The sequence below is a fragment of the Argentina anserina genome, chromosome 7 (assembly GCF_933775445.1).
Source record: "Argentina anserina chromosome 7, drPotAnse1.1, whole genome shotgun sequence".
Lineage (NCBI taxonomy): Eukaryota > Viridiplantae > Streptophyta > Magnoliopsida > Rosales > Rosaceae > Argentina > Argentina anserina.
Genome location: NC_065878.1, coordinates 9,531,692 through 9,543,546, shown reverse-complemented (window position 1 = coordinate 9,543,546; position 11,855 = coordinate 9,531,692).

Here is an 11,855-nt window from a genome sequence, read left to right as displayed (position 1 = left end):
GACTTCTTAGAAAATTAAAACAAATCTATGCGTTGAAGATCTTCAGATCTATTATCTATAGCTGAATTATATCTCCATCTGATTTCTAAGAATTAAAACATATATCATCAGAGAGACGGAGAGAGTTGCGTGCGGCAATAATCTAGGAGGGAATAGACGGTCCAATATGGAGTCCCCCTCTCTTTTAATTCCCCAGACCTCACTCACCTGCCTCTGCCGCTTCATATTAACTACATACCAGATTATCTGGAAGCCTGCCACGTGACCAAGCTCAGAGTTGTCCGTACTCCCGATAACCGGCCACCACCTTTCTGTGTAGCCATGGCACCACACTAAACGCCGCAACAAAATATCCGATACCCATGATGATGAGCTCATGATCCCCGTCACATTATTAAGCCAAAACCCTAACACGTACATCGAGCTTCATTTCATGAGTTCTTCTTATCCCCCACGTACTCCTGTCTACCAAATATTCTTTGTTTAAACCAAGCACAGCGGTATTTGTTCGGGGCGGCTTCGGTCCCTTGCATTAATCGGAGTATTGGCTTTTTACCGGAAATGGGAAATCGGTGACCGGTCGTTTTCTTTATTTAGACTTGTATTACATCAACTATAAATCTATAATGCTAAGTGCATGTTAGCAAATCCCACTCAATCTCTCTTTTTTACCCTATGACTCCTATGAGTAATGCTAAATGGACCACAATTATTGAACCACTAATTATTGAGCTAAAATAGAACTTAGTACCAACCTAAGTTAGAGTAAAATAGAATTTTTAGTCCATTTAGCAATACTCTTACCCAGAGTCGGCCCTGACATTTCGAAGGCTATAGGCGACACAAAATTTGGGGCCCCTCAAACTAAATATATATATATATATATATATATATATTCTTCAACAATAATACATGATAAAGAAAAAGTGAAAAATAAGAACAATTCTCAATATGACTTACAATTCTTAATAAGATAGTATCTTAGTTCAAACAAAAATCTTACAATTAATAAATAGTACCTAATTATTGAAAAATTACATTTATTGCATTTTTCGACAAAAGTTTCAATTTCCCCTTATGGTTGATTTTTAATTCTATTTGAAGCAAATATATATAGCAATCTGATCCAAATATGCAATAAAATAATAACTCAATAAGACAACTCAATATGTAGGACAATTATGCAAACCAAGCAAACTAACTGATCTAACATAGTAACTTTCGAACTGTTACGGATTACTTATCCAATTATAACTTATTATCAATAGTAAATAAGATGATATTCTCATTGTTGAACGAAAAATAACAAATGAATAGTATATCATTAGAGAGAATAGACAATTAATAATTATGTTATATTACAAACCATAATAACCATTTAGTCTATTATTTCATTCCCAAACTTTCAGAAAACACAATACTATGTTTTTTTTTTGAAATTGGATCATATATTAAGAACCAAGTCAAGCCAGAAGGCTAATAATGTCAAGTGGAGAAAATCCCAACCAACTATACGAAATAGATGCAGTAATAGCCAACTTAGCTAACTTATGAGCTACAATATTGGCATTACGAGAAATGAGAACACAGTATTATGTTAGAGTTTATTGTATTCACAATTTCAACTAAAGCAATGTCCAATATTTTGACATTAAAATATTAAAAGCAAGAAAGAATGAAAAAATTATTCACCTTGTAAAACAAAAGTTTTCTGAAAATTGGATGGAATGGAGAGATAGATGTGAAAATTGCGATGATAATATGCATGAGAAAAAGTCAAGTTGAAACTTGTTATACGACAATACAACTGATTTTTTTTCTCGCCATTTATAAATAAAAAATAAAAATATTAGGCCCTCAAAATTTTGGGGCTCTAGGCCTGTGCCTCTTGGGCTTACCCACAGGGCCAGTCCAGCTCTTACCTAGTGGTGGATCTTAAACCAAGTATCTAGAGGGACCAAAAGTTCCGAATGAACCAATATATACCAAGTTTTGAATTAAATGTGTTGATTAATGCACAATTATATCATATATAAAATATAATTTTATCATTATTATACAAAATTATATATGTTCAGGGAGAATTACTATAATATCATTGTCTGTGTCTTAGCCTTATTAGTTTTCATGTTAGAAATAAATTCGCATCTATGTAATATATTAGGACTCTGAATCCTACAAAATTGTGGTTATGTAATGCTTATATATAGACCACCATATGATTCAATAAAGATACAGATATTATCCTACACCACATTATCATGCACTTTGCCCTAAAATCCTAAACTTTTAGAGCCCTAGAAAACCGTTTTATTTTTCCCGCCGGATACCATAGTCTCCGGCCTTCGGTGTCACGACCCCGAAATTTCAAGTGTTAAACTCGAAATCGAAGCCATGAAAAACTCTAAAACAATTTCAAATAAATCGAAATCATCTCATAGTCACAGAGTATCGTAATTGAGTTCATAGTACATCTATGTCGATTTGATTATTACAAAAGCAGTTATTAATTCAAGAATTATAACAAATGGAAATGTAAAATCCTCTCAATCCTCACCACAAATAGAAATAATGAATCTTCGAAATCTCCAGAGTAACCCTCCAATTCTGCTAATCCACACCTGCAAAACTATCCCCTACACAATCGAATAGGTGCACCGGGATTGTAAACACAAACCCGGTAAACTTTGCAGCTTGTATGAGTAAATCAACAGTATAACACGCATAGTATACAAGAGAAAATACTGAAAACATTTAATTATAAATGCACTCATAAGTCACAGGGCGGCCCATCTGGATGTCCAATAATATCTGAAAATATAAGTGCTCATGAGGCATTGGGCAACTCATCTGTTTACCCAACTTGCATTTATAATACAGGTACTCATGAGACCCAGGTACTCATCTGTTACCCCTCATGCAGTACACCGTCTGATAATGGCAACTCATATGTTTACCCAAATTGCATTTATAATACGGGTACTCATCTGTTACCCCTCATGTAGTACACCGTCCGATACTGGACAACCCATCAGTCACCCAATATCACAAAAATATGGGTACTCATGAGACCCAGGTAACCCATCTGTTACCCCTCATGCAGTACACCGGCAGACAGACTAGAGCTCTAACTGAATCGTAAACGACACCCGGCCAAGGCTCGGTTCCGATTACTGCCAATGTGTCCGAAGACAGGTCCGAAGATAAAAAAAATGATTTAACATGACTCAAAGTTAAAACCACATACAATACAATCCTCACATGTTATTGTACAACAACCAAGCGACTCTTGCTCAAATAAAATAATTATTGGTGTTAAAATAAAACCCCTTTAGAAATAAGAATGTGACAGTATATAATATAGCAACTTATATATATGTATCGTATTTACCATTTATACACATACACAACCCACTATATCATATACGTATCATAGTTCGGTCTATTATATAAAACATAAATATGAATCTCCGCCAATGGCAGATTCGTCATAGTGAGATTTACTTACCTTATTTTTCTGAGCGTAATTCCACAATACTGACAGCAAATCCTTCACTTGTTTTGTCGACCACCTAGTTCTATAATAAAGAGGTTAGAAATGTTACGTAAAACCTCAAATGCCGAATCAGTACTACTGTCTACTGTTCTGGAAATTACGGTTTTTACATAATTACTGTTCACGTATTAATGTTCATGTACATACTATTTATGTATTACTGTACACCAATGCACTGTTTCATTGTAATTATTGTTCTAGTAAATACTAATCACTGATTTACTATTCAGAAAATTACTTTTACAATTACTGTACATAAATTACTTTTACATTGTTACAGTACATAAATTAATTTTTACAATTTACTGTACATAAATTACTTTTTACATTGTTACTGTACATAAATTACTTTGTACAAAAAAATTATTGTTTGGGAACACTGTTCACGCACTGCCGCACGTGGCAATGCGTGGGGTTCACGCGCCACCCTCCGGCAACCGCGCATGGCGCTCACGCGCCACCTACAGTAACAACACATGGGGCTCACTCGCCGCCTCAATTCAGCGCACGTGACCTCACACGCAACCCTCAAAACTCACTCCATTCACTCCCTACGCCGTCCCCGGTCATTAACCGGTCCCCTGCTACCACCTGCTACTCCCACGCTCCACCACCACTTCAGATCAAACTCCACAAAACAACAAACACCGAACATGAAAAGTGAAGAGCTTGAGGAGGAGGTCACTACCAAACCTTCAATTCGCCCTACACTGACTGGTAGCCGCCGGAATCACTGCCGCAAGGTCTCGGATTGGATTTGGAGATCAACGGAGTTGCAGCTCGATTCGAGCCTCACCGCAGGTGGAATCACGTCGAGGAGGAAGAGGGAAGGCTCGTAGTCGTAACCCCGAGCTATTGCGACGCCGGTGACGTTGAGATCGACGGAGCAGATGCTGTGCTTGATCGGCGGTGCTGGGTTTCCGCCTAGGGTGCGTCGCCGTCACCACCGGTCGATGCATCGTGGCTGTGCGGTTCCAATGACACCGGCGGTATCGTGCACGGTGGCCAGTGGAGGGAGATCGCCGGTGAGAGGAGAGGGGAAGGGAGAGAGAGTCAGGGAGAGAGAGTCGGGGAGAGAGAGTCGGGGAAAGAGGAAAGAGAGGTTGCGGGGTGAGAGAGAAGGTTTCTGGTTTTGGAAACTTAGGGTTTCTAAAAATTTCATTTTATACAATTTCCAAAATCGGAAACTAAATTTTGTCGATAATAACTTCCACATACATCGTCCGATTAATGTGCGTGACGTGTCCACGAACTTGTGTCGACAAGCTCTACAACTTTCATGAAGGAAGTTTTCGAAGACGAGCGACAGAGTAAAAGTCAACTCTTGTATCGCGGAAACGTAATGTTTTTAAATTTTCAACTTCCGAAGTCGGTTTTTGTTTCGTTTGACATCGATGAGAACACAAAAAAATGTGATTTATTCAATTCTCAAGTTAAATGACTTACAAGAAGTTTTACAACACAAACCCGAAAATCGGGGTATTACATCCGGCACATTTTCCGTCGATGCTCCTCGTCGGTGACTACCTTGCACGGCCCTGCATCTTCGGCAGCCCCTGCCCGCAGTCCCCTGCAGACTCCCTGCAATCCTTGCCAACCCTGCAGCCCTTGCAGACCCTCCGCAACTCTTGCACACAGCCCCGCGGCTTCGGAGGGCTTCCATCGCATTCGCTCTGCAAAATTAAATTTTTACCCGCAAGACCCCGCATCAAAGAATTTAAAATTGCTCCTCCGACATATTCACGCAAGCAACGCAAACTTAACAAGCAACATCTTCGCTTAAGAGAAACTACTCTCGTCTTCTGCACAACTTCAAAGGTAATTTTTAATTAACGTTCCCACTTTTGAATGTATAGATATATTATATCGGGCAATATTCCTCTTACTTAAATCTCCCGCCGTTCTTATACCGCAGATGAGGCCAAACGAGGGAACTCGCCACTCTTCTCTATGGTCGATATTTTTCGTGTGACGGTCCTGGGGGAGTCACGATTGTTTTGAAAGGGAAGTTAATTGATTTCATGTGGTCGCCTGAGTGCAGCGCTGTTTTGTGTGCGATCGTGAGTATCACCATTTGCATCGATTTTTCTTGTGACCATATACGTCACCCCTTCTAATTTTTGTTTGACTTGATCTAATCAATTCTGTATTCGTTTTGTAGATGTCGTCGCCATCGCGACTGAAATTTGGCCTTCTTGATCTTGAAGGAAAGGAATACCACTACTGGGTACCTAACATGGAGCTTGCTTTTTAAGAGTCAAGGGATTCAAGACATGTTTGCCGACCCTACTACTATTTTCCCACCTATGACCAAGAGTCAAGCTCTCATATTCATAAAACGTCACATCCATGCAACTCTCAAGAGGCTTGAACGTAAAAGATCCTAAAGAATTATGGGACAAACTTCGCTTGCGGTACAATAATGTTCATGATAAGCTTCTCCATGAATTGACCGTTAGATAGGATAACATCTGTCTATTGGACTATAATAGAGTGGATGACTTCAATCAGGATATGCTATGCTTGTTGATGTGCTCATATTATCCTATATTTCTAAGTATCATATCCTTAGTTTATATGTTTAGTTCTCTAATTTATTATTGATTTATGTTATTTTAGTGTATTTCTAGGTTTGTGTCAAAGAGAGAAGAAAAGAGGCAAAAATGAGCTAACAAAAGATTAAATGGCATTTATATTATTTATTGTCAGAATCTGCCTGTGCAGAACTACCAACTTTTCCGACCATGAGCCTTATACCATTGAAAATATACATAAGTCTATTTTATGTAGGATTCTTGATTTCGATACTCTGAGAGAAAGTTATGATCGTTTGAGTGACAAGATGTCAGAGCTGAAACCTACCCGGGTTCACTAGCATTCATGGATAGTTGAAGTTGTGTTGCCAAGTGCATCCAATTTCAATACATCAAGGTCAATGATTCAGATGAAGATGCAAAGAGTACATGAATTCCTACTTTTACAAGAGATATTTCATGGTTTTCCTATTCTATATCAAGATAGGAATCTGAAACCAAATCTTACCAAGGAAATTGAAGTCAAAGATGATCAAGAATCTTCCCCATATAAGGGAGCCCAACTTTCATATGAGAGGAAGTCTCCGGAGCACAATGTAGACGCCAAAGGAGCACAGACTATCTAACCATCCATCTTCACCATTCCATTCTTTTATGTTTTTGTTATGTTTTTGTTATTTTTTCTTAGTCGTTGATATGAGCACATTGTGCGACGTTCTTAACATGTTTTTACCTCAATTTATACTTTGCTTAGCCCTTATTGTTGTACTAATAAGTCATTGAGTCGTAGTAAGAGTCTTAGGCGGTATTAGATGCATTTTTTGCTTACATGAGTTAAAAACGCATAATTGGTCTAGAGTCCTAGTTTGACTAGGAATCCTTGTTAGGTTTTGAAACTAATTATCTCTTACTTATGATTTTATTTTCTTATTTCAGATTGGATTGAAGAGATAATTAAAGAAAAAGAGATGGAGCCAAGTCATGCAACAATTAAATAGAAGATGATCATTAAAGGCATAAAACATGGCATGTTTTAGGGAATAAAAAATGGCATGTTTTAGGGAGGGAATAAAATTTACCATGATTTAAGGGATTAAACTATGACATTATAATATTAGGAAAGATGCAACTACCCTCCTTCTTTCCTCTATATATACATGGCTTTATCTTTCAAATAAAATTACTTCTCATTTGCATTCAAGAGCCAAAAACTCTACCAAAACACCACCATAAACTTCCCTCATAAATTAGCCAAGCCATCCACCCCAAAACCATCATCAGCTCCACTGCGTTTCACTTATTGTAGCCGTACCTCTAAAGTTCCTACAACGTGTGATTCTCGCAACTCATCTCCATGGCTTCGTCTATTTGTGTTAATCTACAATTATTTGTCTATGAAGATTGTAATTTGTTGTTTATGTGGAAATATTGGTTTTGTTTTTGTTTTACAATTTTTAGATTGTATTTGTTATTTTTTTTTAGACTATACCGAATTTATGTTCTTATAATTATTGAAGTTTGTATTTCTATTGTTGTGTTCTAATCATCTTTATCATACTTTTAGATAATTTTCAGATATGTTCATATGAATTTAGTGCTTGGATATAGTCCCTAATATTGTGTTTGAGTGCTAGATTCATCAACCATATTGACATAAATCGAGTTATGTCCTAAGTAGGTTCGGTTTGTGTTGATTAAAAGTGGTAAAAATTCTGGAAATTTGCATGTGAAACCATGGTGGGTGACACCACACATGAAACATGTCTCAACAAAGATTTGGTGCTTAAATGTAATCTTGTTTGATTTCTATTCTAAGTGTTATTGAATTCGATTGCATGCAAATTTAGATTAGGCCCTAAGGCTCTAATTGTATTGGTGCCTAAAAAGCATGTAATTGGTCAAATTAGAATGCATGATAGGTTCGAACTTGTAATTATGTGGTGTAATGGTAAATTTGGTTTATGTTTGTTAAAGAGAAGTCGATCATGTAAATAGTAATTTAGGTTTTATTTTAGTAGTTAATAATCAATCACAAACCCCCCTTATTTGTTAACACTAAAGTTTAGAGTTCCCTTCAATTCCCCGGAAAGAACGATTCATGCTTATTCTATACTAACGATGATGTTATATAGGGTTTATTATATACGTTTTAATCAACGCTCTATCAGTCGTACTTTGTTAAACCTTTTTTCTAGGATTAGGATGATGTCCTTTCATGATTGTTTATGTAGTTTGATGTTTGTTTAATGGATTTATAGTTTGTTTATGATGGATGCTTAGTCACCATTTGAATTGATGTTTTATGTTTAAGTTATTTGATTGATCACCTTAGGGCTTTGCATATAGTGATTCGAAGATAAATTTGAAGCAAAGATACAATATAATTTATTAAGCTTCTTGTGATTAAGTGTGGTGAATTACATTGTTACTAGAGAGAGTGATGGTTTGCGTGATTTCCTTGTTTTCTAGAACGTAATGAGTCTTGCATTTATAACTGAAATGATAGACTACATAGCTAGGATATACGACCATTACCTGAGAGTGAGAGCATCATACACTTAAGGAAAACTATGGTCTAGAGTACCTGAGAATGACATAGATACAGGAATTGTCATCTAGAGAGACGAAAGAATTTATTAATTACATTAATACATAAATATGATTGTGAGTTGTTGATTCTAATACCCTAGGTTCTAACTTATTTGTTTCTTTTATAATTTGTTATTTGAAAACCTAAAATCTGTGTTCTTAGTTTAGATCAATTAAGTTAGGATTAAATCGATTCTCAATCCCTAGTTGGAACGACCTCGTATTTGCACACTATACTAATGATGATTCGTACGCTTGCGAGTTTTAATTAAAATTTCACAACACTTGCAATCCGACCTTTGCACCGTTGGTGTCATCAAGACCGACCAAGATCTTCTCAATAAGACATTGGTCACGTTCCAATCAACTATGAGATTCAAGCTCATATGTACTGCACTCATGTAGAGGAAGGGAAGATCTGGACTTTCACTGACTTAATGAAGATCTTGGCAAAGGAGAGACATTCTGAGATCCTCCTCAACAATACAATAGACCCACTGGCACTAAAAAGATTGCTACGCCATAGTCTCACTCTGGGAAAACTCCTAAGCAAAAGAATCAATCAAGGAATGCTCCATACCAACAACAAAGCAATAATTCTCTTGGTGGGAGGCAACCAGGCCGTTCTTGGCCCCAGTCCAACACTTGGATCGGTGATGGTGGCGGTGCCGCACCCTCACAGTGAGGTTGTCCCCGTCTCAAACCTCAACGAGGCTATGTGCCTCCACATGCCTCCAATTCTGGTAATAACAAGTCTCCATGCTTCAAATGTGGTTCTTTCAAGCATTTTAATCTTGATTGTCAAGCTAGGAAGGAGATGATCAAGGCATACTCCGCCTACAAGAAGTTTCTACAACCCAAATCGAACCATGTGGATGAAGAACTTGAGATCGAGACTCACCACATCTCCATGAAGCCCGAGCCCCTTGCTTCCAAGGCTAAGCCTCTGACCCCTATAATGAACACTCCAGACTTTGATTAGTCGTTTCAAGCTTATTCTAGTTTTATGATTTCAAGTATTGTTATGGTCGACTGCCATTGTTATTTTCATTGACTTTGTAATAGTCTTTTGATTTTGGAATTAGAAGTTCCTGTGTGATGTATTAAAGTTTGACATTCAATAAAATTTCTCAATTTCTTGTTTACAATTCGATCTCTTTGAGAAGTTTATTTATCTTACACTTAGTATGATTGTCAACATTTACAACTCGTTGTGGTTCTTAAATTGGCCGCTTTTAAGTTACATGAGATCTCAATAGTACTACATTGTGAATTTGACATTTCACATTTAGAAAACGAACGTCGGAATGTCAAAATTTGACATCGTTATAATCTTTGGCATTTCCGGAATGTTTTACCAACGTTTCTGGCCGTTCTGGCCCCCTTTCAGTTCATTTCCGGCATTTTCGACAGCACTACCTTGTTCCTACCGGTGATTCCTCTTGGATATAAAGTCCGGCCTCCTAACCAGCCAGATTTCGACCGCCATCGGCCGATTTTCCAGTCACCGGTGCCACCAGTTTTCCGGCAAATCTTCACCGTTTCTCGTTATTTTTCTGGCATATTTGCAACATTCTTTGTTGAAGAGTTATCCCGCCAAAGTTTCATTCGGTTTTGAGTTATTTGGACATTGTTTCCCGGTTATATTTTCTGGTTTTCTCTAAGTCGTTTCATAGCTCAAACGATTTTATTATTGTTGGTGACAACCTGCACCAATTGGATGGTTTTTACCACCCTAATTGTTTGGTATTGAACTGCTCTAATACCATGTTTTTCCAACTCTTTAGTTTAAGAATGCAGTTATATTTCCATGCGATAAACTTGATGGGATTGTTCATTTGTTTCGATCCCCGTTCTTGCAATATCCTACAGCGTATTGTCTAGAAACCTTCTGACGTTGACTCTTAATTTTATTACGGTGAAGTCTCTTGGCAATGTCAAGTGTCTTGCCAATTGCATAACGACACACACTGTCATACGGCGCAGGTAGTTGTTTTACGGATCTTACACGGAGATTGTATTTTATATCTCTGTGTCTTGCTATGTTTTAAAAGGCCATACATGTCAATGATAAATTTTCATCTTGATACTTGTGTTGAGAGTGGAGAGGAATAAATCTGTCAGATTTCGTTGACAATAGTTTTTTCAAGCTTCGGCAGAAGCTTTGTTAGCCTGCAAACATAACTTTGCTTGTCTGCAACAGTAGCTTCATGTAGCTCAAGATTCTTTGAATCCTGGGTTCGGTTTTGCTACCTTATCAATTTTGACATAATCATTTTTTTTGTCATTTTGAACGTTATATGATGATTAGAATTCTTTGAAATTCACCTGATCATCCGTTTTTTATGTTCACGAAGCGTTTGGATGACTTTTCTCCAGGCAAAATCATGGAGGGACCGTGAGGCCTCCTCACGGCAATGTTAGGTTTTTATGCCGTTCGTGGTGCCGTCCACATCTTCATAAGCGATTGTGACGTCTCATGTTCAACTATTTAGCTATTTCTCCATGCCCATCATTTATCTTCCAAAACCTACTCAGTTGATGACTCGCATTGTCCATATTCCCATGACAAGACTCCAATTGAGCATATTTTATTCTTATAAAGTATTTAAGGTGACATTAGTGGACCATATCCAACCGAATGCGGACATCTTTCGATGTTTTTATGGTATAGGTTAAGAGCATCGACGCGTTGGTCATACGTCGTTTTGTTATCCACATGAAATGTTGCATTTGCTACGTTTTTAGCTATGATCATCATACTACGGGCTCACCACCCTTCTCATCCACTCTAATCTTTTCGATTGGATACTGTTGGAGAGTTCACCTCCAAGACTTTTCATGATTTTGTTTTGCATGTCTACTGGGATCGTCGTTGAACATATTGTTCTTCATGTTCATTCACAGAACGATCTAGCAGAGGCTCGGCCTTGGTTATGGGTACTAACCTATCGATCTTTGCATGGGGATATATAATGATGTTGCAAGCAACGATACTTAATCATTTTAGACCCACAATTTGTCAAGCATTTAGTGCATACCATATGGTTACTAGATACGATCCCAATGTTCTTTTCACGAACGCCTATTTGATTAAGTTGTTTATGTGCCTCAATTTTAGAATCTAAATGGGTTTACATGGAACGATTAAGTATTTTGGTTGGTTATGAATCACC